We start from the raw sequence: 8,598 nt of genomic DNA on the forward strand, positions 1-8,598 counted from the left end.
TGCCATTTCACACAGCTGCTGTCTGCTGAGGCTGGCTTCCCTCCATGTCTGAGGAGCCCAGGAGTGGAGAACCTTCTGATGATTAACAGCCACCCATCTCTAGGCTGCCTGACTCCCAAATGAAGGGGGTGATTTTACTTTGGACCCCAGTGAAGGGTAAAAGACTCCTTTCTTTGCTCCCTAACAGCAACAAACTTCCCTAAGCCCCTAAATTATAAGTTCAAAAGGAACAGGATTGAGATCCTGGGTGTCATGATTGTGCCCCAACGGAAGCATTTAAGGAAAGAGATGAGCAGAGGGCATTAGTCGAGGAACCTCTCTCTGGAGGGTGAAGCTAGGAACCTGACATTAGAAGAAGCCCTCAGCATTTGGCCCCTTAAAAATGCCTATGGTGGAAGCCACAGATCCTGGTCACTGCAGAAGCTTCAAAGAGACTGAGGACTGGTTAATTGTGGGGATAGTTGCTGCAATGATCGGTCTGTGCCTAGGGCACTTGAATCCGTTCATTAAGCAACCACTTATGAGGCACCAAATATAAGTCCCTAAGATAGTCCATGCCTCTGAGATCTGATGGGGCCACCCTCTAAGCTTTCTCTAGGAAGAGGACCTTGGATTATTTTTTCTAAACCCATCTCCCTCTCTGGTTCTGTGGTTTATGATTCTCCCTCTCCAGATATCACTAGGAAATTGGCGAAATTCCAATGAAGTCTACAGTTTAGCAATTAGCATTGAACCAACGTCAAGTCCATACTTTGGCCGCCTGATTCGAAAAGCCGAATCATTGGAAAAGACCCTGGTGCTGGGAAAGACTGAGGGCAGGAGGAGAAGTGGGCAACAGAGATGAGATGGTTGGATGGCATCATTGACTCAGGGGACGTGAGTTTGAGCAATCTCCAGGAGATAGCGAAGGACAGGGAAGCCTGGGGTGCTGCAGTCCATGGGGTTGCAAAGAGGTGAACACAATTGAGTGAGTGAACAACAATGTTAAGTAGCAACAACAACAATGTTCAGTCCCGTCCTGGATAGCTGTGCCATGGTTGTGTAAAAGGTTAACATCGGGGGAAGCTGGTGTGTGGGAAGTCTTTGTACTATTTTTTTCACCTTTTCTGTAAGTCTAACGTTGGTTGGAAATAAGTTTAGAAAAGAAGGAAGTCTTCTTAGGAGTTTCACTGATTACTTCTTTTCCATCTCTCATTGGCCTCTGTCATTTTCTACCTCTTTCTGTGGTCCTTTGTTACTCTCTCCTTGCCTTTCCTTGGAGAAGGCAATGGCACCCCACTCCAGTACTCTTGCCTGGAAAATCCCATGGATGGAGGAGCCCAGTAGGCTGGAGTCCATGGGGTCGCTAAGAGTCAAACACAACTGAGTGACGTCACTTTCACTTTTCACTTTCATGCATTGGAGAAGGAAATGGCAACCCACTCCAGGATCCCTGCTTGGAGAACCCCAGGGATGGCGGAGCCTGGGGGGCTGCTGTCTATGGGGTTGCACAGAGTCGGACACGACTGAAGTGACTTAGCAGCAGCAGCAGCAGCAGTTGCCTTTCCTCTCTGCCCATTTCCCTTTCTTAATCTGTTTCTGCCTTTCATTTCTCCTTCCCACAAAAAAATCTGCTCTCCTTCCAGATTTCTCCTCCCCACATGTAAACACCTAATCAGTCACTGAATTCTCTTAATTAAACTTCCTGAATATCCGTCAGCAATTCCCTCCTCTCCGGTGTGGCTTCCAAGGCTCCTGGGTTGCACCATCATCACCCACACCCTGATTATTCCAAGGGCCTCCTCGTTGGATTTGCCACCTGGGGGATGGGCTCCAGCTGGTTCATTCTCCTCACTGGGCAGCTCTGTTTCACTCCAGCCCCTGATTCACACCATCACTGTATCTGCATCAGCTACTGAAAAAAGCCCAACTAAAGCATCATCATACTCTGGTCCTTATTTCCTCAACTTCAATTCTCCACCAGTGGTTTCACTAAGTCCCAATTCAAAGTCTGACAAGTGCTTCTGCACACAATGGAAAGAACAGTGATGCTTTACCCTGAGTGCTGCTGCTGCTGAGTCGCTTCAGTCATGTCCGATTCTGTGTGACCCCATAGATGGCAGCCTACCAGGCTCCCCCTCCCAGGGATTTTCCAGGCAAGAACACTGGAGTGGGGGTGCCATTGCCTTCTCCTTATCCTGAGTAAAAGAGGGTTATTATATGTGAAGTTGAGGTTCCTGGGCTGGTTGTACAGAGACATGAGGGGAGGGAGGAGGGAGAAAAGAGAGTTTTTCCATTTCAGTGTCAGTAGAGGACTCTGAGGCAGGAGGGAAGGGAGGTGTCTCAAACCTTCTCAGAATCATGGTCTTGATGGGCTTGGCTGGGGCTGTGCTGAGATTCCCAGAGCTGCTAGAGGGTCCTGTCTTCATATGGATGAAGAAATGGACTGGGATGCAATCAAAGACCACGACTGCATCCTTCCATGTCTGTATATTGTCCCTTTCATTCACAAGCTTTCAGCAAAGCCACCTCCAACCCGTTGGAACCAGCTTTAAAAGTCCACAGATCCTGCAGTTCGTACATGATGATGGTGAAAGTCACTCGCCCGTGTCCGACTCTCTGTGACCCCACAGACTGTAGCCTGCCAAGCTCCTCTGTCCATGGAATTCTCCAGGCAAGAATACTAGAGTGGGTAACCATGCCATTCTCCAGGGGATCTTCCTGACCCAGGGACTGAACTCAGATCTCCTGCATGGCAGGCCGATCCTTTACTGTCTGAACCACTAGAGAAGCACCAAGTACGTACATATTCCTGGCTTTATAGTGACCGCCTCCATCCTCAAGGTTTTATGTTTCAACAACACCAAACACATTGCAATGCAGTAGCCACTGGAGGCAAGGAAGCCAGAGGGTTCATGGGTTTGCGTCCACCAGTCATTGCCCCTACTGGGCTCTGAGTCTGCTACCAAAGGGGGGCTGCCGTATTAGATGAAAAGCCCAGGGGTGACTTCACTGAGAAGATGACATCTGCATCACATCCTTCAGGAAGTGCAAGCAGGTGGCCCTAATGTCCATCACAACACCCGGCAGAAAGCAGACCCTCCATACGCTTTGCTGAATAGATGAATGGATGGCTGAACAATGAACAGCGCTCTTCCCTTGCGTGGGAAGGGTGCTGGACTCCAGGCCCCACCCCGAGGTCCAGATCTGATGTCGCAGCGTCCACTTGCAAGCCTCTTCTGGCATCTCTCCTGCTGACCGCCGAGAGCTGGAAGAGCAATGAGCACCCCGGGTCCCCGAGCATCCTCGTGAGGAAAGCACTCCAAGTGGTGGAGAGTTGCAAACTTGCTGGGTGCGTGCGGGCTGCCTCGGGAGCAACAAATGAGCCTGTGCAGATGGCGCTGAGATAAACGGCCCCATCTTTCTACTGTAGCAGTACAGTCGTAATTTTCCAGAGACATTTATTAGGTGGCGTCTCCCTTCTGTGGGCCTGTGCTGTGGCTGGTGCACAGACCGCTGCCAGCAAGGTGGAGTGAGGCACCCAGCGCTGATGGCGTGATGGGAACCCGGAGCGCTCCCGTTCCTTTCCGCCCATCCTTGCTTCTGACAATTTATAGGTTAGTCTGATTCTTGCGTAGCTGCGTCTCTCTAGTCATCTCTATTCCTTGCGAGTATTCCCTGCTGCGGCATATCCTAAGAGAACGCCATCAAATAATTATCTTCCCTTTTATTTATTCTCCTTCTTTTCACTGGATCTGCATCACTATAAAATATTCGGTGGCCTCTTCAGAAAGCCTTCCCTGTGATTGTAAAGCGTGTTTATGTACAGTGGTAAATCTGCAGCCGGCAGCTCTCCCTCTCAGCACTTGCTGGGTCAGACAGGGCTCAGGGCCCGAGGTGGGTTCCCACCACCTTCTGTTGGGAGAAGACCTGGGCTCTGCCTGCCTGCCGCAGCAGCATGGAGAAGCCAGGTCAAGAGCTAATATCCAGGGACTTCCCTGGTGGTCCAGTGGTTAACATTCCACACTCCCATGGCCGGGGGGCCAGGTTCAATCCCTGGTCAGGGAACTAGATCCCAGAAGCTGCAGCTAAGGGTTCACATGCTCGTTCTTAAGATCCCCCAGGGTGCAATGAAAATCGAGGATTCTGCGTGCCGCAGCTACAACCTGGCGCAGCCAGATAAGTAAATAAATGGACAGATATATATTTCAAATGAGCCTAAGTTCAGCTGCAACCCCTGACCTGGAGGATGCAGCCCTTCCCCCAGGGCCTGTGGATCTTTGCCCAGGACCCCTAGGGAGCCCCCTTTGCCACTGGGAACCTTGGTCCAACTTTCCCCACTTCTCAGAGTCTGGAGAAAGCGAGGCTTACTGGGGGACCCCTGTAGCTGAGTGTCTGGGTCCCCTGTTAGGGCTCAGGAGCCTGCTTGCCCTGGGATTCTCCATGCCTCTCAGGTGCACACCACTTCTTTAACTCGACTGAAAGCTCTCTGTGGGCAGGCACAATATCCTTGTTTTTCCCCCAAGCGTCTAGCACAGAGCTGGGTGATCAGCTCACAATTAACAGGAAGCTCTTATTGCTTCCAGTCCTTTTCTAGGAGACATTCTCTGATAAGGTCCTCTCTTCCACGAATCTTATGCTATAATAACTAATAAACGGCTTTATAATTTTGTGAGAATCTCTCCAAGTAGATGGCAAGCTCCTGTAGCATCTTATTCCTTCAGAACCTTGAGTCTCCTCCGGGGCCCCCCAGCCCCTTCGTATCTACTGTATGAACACAAATCCTAGATCTTCTTTCGCTGTTGTTTTATCTTCCCAGTGTCCAGGATATATAACTTGAAAAAATATTTAAAAAGTTCTCTCTAGAAAGAGTACACGGAGTCAAGACACCTGGGGTCCAGTCAGTTTTGACACCACCCTTCTGAGGGAGAGTCACAGAACCTTCCTGGCCTTCATTTTCCTCATCTGTAAATACGGAAATGCCAGCAAGTTATAGAAATGAAAGATCAGAAGGCCACTGTCATCTCTCTGCCTCCAGATGTGTATCTGTCTAACTGAGGAGGCCACCAGAGATGGAAAATCAACAGCCTTACTTGGGCCCTGGACCCAGGGGTTGGTTAACCACCCCAGAGCGAAGAATACCTTCCTTCTGCTTCTCCATCTTGCTCACTGTTTAAGCAGATTCTCAAGTGTTCTGTCAACTGCTTACCAAGGTCAGTGGGTGTTTCTCCTTCCACAGTCTGGGGCTGAGTGGGGAGGTTAGGGCAAGCGTGAAGCCAGGGTGCAGAGCCATCCAGGGAAATAGTTTTCTACTCACTACTGTGTCAGGATCCCTTGAGCAACTTCAACACCTACTCTTAGATTGGCCAGATTAGGGTCTTTATGGTGGGGGTCTTCCTAGTTGATTCTGAAGTTCCATCAGGGTTAGGGAAGGCCTATGGGGTTCCTGTGGCCCTTCCTCAATTCCTTACCCCCACAGAGGAAAGCCTCTGGGGGTTCAGCTTCCATCACTGACCCTGGGAGGCAGGATTCATAGATATGGCAGCTGACAGCATCCACTTCAGGACCACAACTATGGCTGAGCATCACAGACCCGAGATAAGCCAGGGCAGTACAGAAAGTCTGCACCAGGAGAAGGGCTGAGCGTGAGGCTGGTCCTGCCCTCTCCAGCAGACCATGAGGGTCTCAGACCCTACCAGTGCTGCCTGGAAGACCTGTCACCCAGACTGACTGCCTGGCTGGTGGATGGACACATGTACTTTCTCTCCTGGTTACTCGTGCAGTTTACTCCTCTGAGAATCAACTCACGCAGCTTCCTAAGTATGTGCAGGGTGCTGCAAAAGTCAGTTTTCTTGCTCTCCAGAAACTTAACCCTGATGGTAACGTCTCATCCTCCATGTCACCCACGAGCCATGAACTCTGCTATGTGCACAGAATTTCCTGAAGCCACAGCTCAGGAGACTTGTCCCATAAGCCCTACTTCTGGGATTCCAGAGCCCGCCCAACAACCCAGAGGAGGCTGAAGCTAGTTGAGTCCACAGCAGGAAAATGGGCTTTGTCCTAAGTTCCTTGGGAAGGATCTGCATGGCCACCCATGGTCATCGCTTCAGAGGTCTCCCATCTGAGGCCAGGCCTGCCTCTGCCTCCTGCTTGGTCTTAATGACCTTCCAGATCCTTCGGTACATTTTTGGTTTTCCCAGCCTCACCGTCCCAAGCTTCTTCCATTGTTTTCTTATTAGTTTATTTATTTATTTTCGGCTGTGCTGGATCTTCATTTCTGTGCCTGGGCTTTCTCCAGCTGCGGCGAGTGGGGGCGACTCCCTAGACGTGGTGTGCGGGCTTCTCATTGCAGTGGCTCCTCCTGGTCCTAGGGTGGGGGGCCTTCAGTAGTCGTGGTGCGTGCCTCAGTAGTTGTGGCACACCGGCTTAGTTGCCCTGTGGCATGAGGGATCTTCCCAGACCAGGGATCGAACACATGTCCCCCGCACTGGCAGGTGGGTTCTTAACCATTGGACCTCCAAGGAAGTCCTCCATTGTCTTCTTGGTTTATGGGAAGACTCCTTATTCCTGGTACCTACCCCCACCTCTCAGCCTGCCACACCCACTCTCTCTGAACACAGGAGGGCCTGGCACACGGAGCTGTGCTAGGTTTCTCCTGTCAGAGTGCTCTCCTAGAAAGGACATTGCTGAGCTGCTCTCCAAACCAGAGCCTGGGCATCTACAGTGGGATATAGGCTGCGGACGGGGGGGGACTGCAGCCTCAGAGCCGTTCGCTCCCCACACCTCTGGCTTGACCTGCTCTGGGAGACTCTTTCTATGTCTGACCCTTCTCCTCTATCCTGGCCAGGGTTGGTGGGTGGGCGAGACCGTTGCAAGCTCCAAAAAGCGGGGGTGGGTGACGGGGGTTTTGGAGGGGTGGGCGCCTCTCCTCCGGCTCCTCTCCTGTTGCCGTGCGCCTCTCTCGCCGAGGGACCAGACACCACTGAAAGTTCAGCGGCAGCTGTTCGGCATTTACATTTTCCACAATGCAAGGTTATTCGACTGCCACGATTTGATCTTTTCTAGTTAATAACCTTGACTTATGGAATAACAGCAGCAATGGCTCAGCTCCTTTTCCTGCCAGGATTCCCGCTGCTGGTGAGCACAGACCCCTCTCTCCACAACCCTCTGTCTTCTTGTCCCACAGGGAAGGGGACCCTGCGAGACTGGAGAGCTCCAACACCCTGCGCCTGAGCCCAGGTCTCCTCGCAGCATCTCCCCAGCTTCCTGTCTTTGTGGACTAGGATCCTTGGCTCTGGTCCCTTTCTTGGGTACCACCCGTTTCCTGCCTCCATCCAGAGCCACAGGTAGATGGGTTGCAATCTTGATCCCTCTCCTCCCTGCGCATCCTTCCTGGCAAGGGTTAACTGTGTGTATAAAATTGATTGCGATTTTAGTAATTCGGTATAATCACAGTCTACCAGCAGGTTGCTTTTCCAGCAGGAGGGTTTGGAATTATTTTCTGGAGTTTGCAATATAGAACTTAAATTAAGCCTCAGAAGTCAGGGGAGCTCCGTAGCATCCCTAATGTGGTGCTAAATTCTCAGCAGCACAGTCTCTGTATTAAAGCCTTTGCTGGCAATTAGGTTCATTAACTATCACAATACCTTATTTATTACTCGTCGTGCCATATGGTTTCCCAGCTAAAGAATGGCGCCCGTTCTCCTACAGACCATTTGGCATCATAAAAATGTTAACAAATAATATTATGGCTCTCGGGGGCACGAGGCCTCGCTGGGTTGTGGGTCTGAGCAGCGGGAGAGAATATGAAAACATTTTTCTTCTATGGTGAAATAAAAAATTCCTCCAGACAGAAGTATTCAAAGAATATAGCACTTGCATAACATAAATGGGAGTTTTATTTACTTCCATAATGGTTAAGTCAATATTTGCCTTGGCTAGAACTTTCACTCATCTTTCTCTCCACTCTCTTTTGGGGCTGTTTTCCCTTCCGTGGTTCCCCTTCTTCCTTCTCTACTTCCACGGCATGAAGCCAGCTCTGGCCTGCACCCCCCAAGGCGAGGGGGTGAGCTGCCCGAGCCGTGACGGTTGCACGCAGGATCCTCCCATGACTTGCCCGATTTCAGGCTCCATCGAAGGTCAGCCACCTGGATGTAGCTAGCTGCCTTTTCTGCTCGAACCCCATCTCGGGGCTTCATCTCCCACTTCTATCTTCGGCGAGTGTTTTCAGCAGAAATAGGGAAGTTGACACGTGTGCCAGTGTTGGCCCCTTATGCAAAAACATTCTGCGGCCGAGGTCTTGCCAGTCATCCCCCTGGGGAAGGTGGGCGGGCACGGGGGTGGCCGGAGCAGGAAGCGAAACCTCAGGAAGATAGGAGAGAGGTGCCTCAGAGAGCAAAGCATTCTGCTGTTCCTTATGCTCTGGATGTGGAAGCACAAGGCAGATGCCTGTGGGCGACTAGCAAAAATCAGAGGGGACGCTCCCTGCCCATTCTTCAGCGTGCACAAAGCGGACCTCAGCGGTCCAGGCTCCCTCTTCCTGGCCTTGGTCTGTCTCTGAAGTGGGCAGTATCCAATCAGCGTACCAGAGATGACTTGCCTTTTCCCCAAAGGCTCCTT

The sequence above is a fragment of the Budorcas taxicolor genome, chromosome 15 (assembly GCF_023091745.1).
Source record: "Budorcas taxicolor isolate Tak-1 chromosome 15, Takin1.1, whole genome shotgun sequence".
In the NCBI taxonomy this organism is placed as follows: domain Eukaryota; kingdom Metazoa; phylum Chordata; class Mammalia; order Artiodactyla; family Bovidae; genus Budorcas; species Budorcas taxicolor.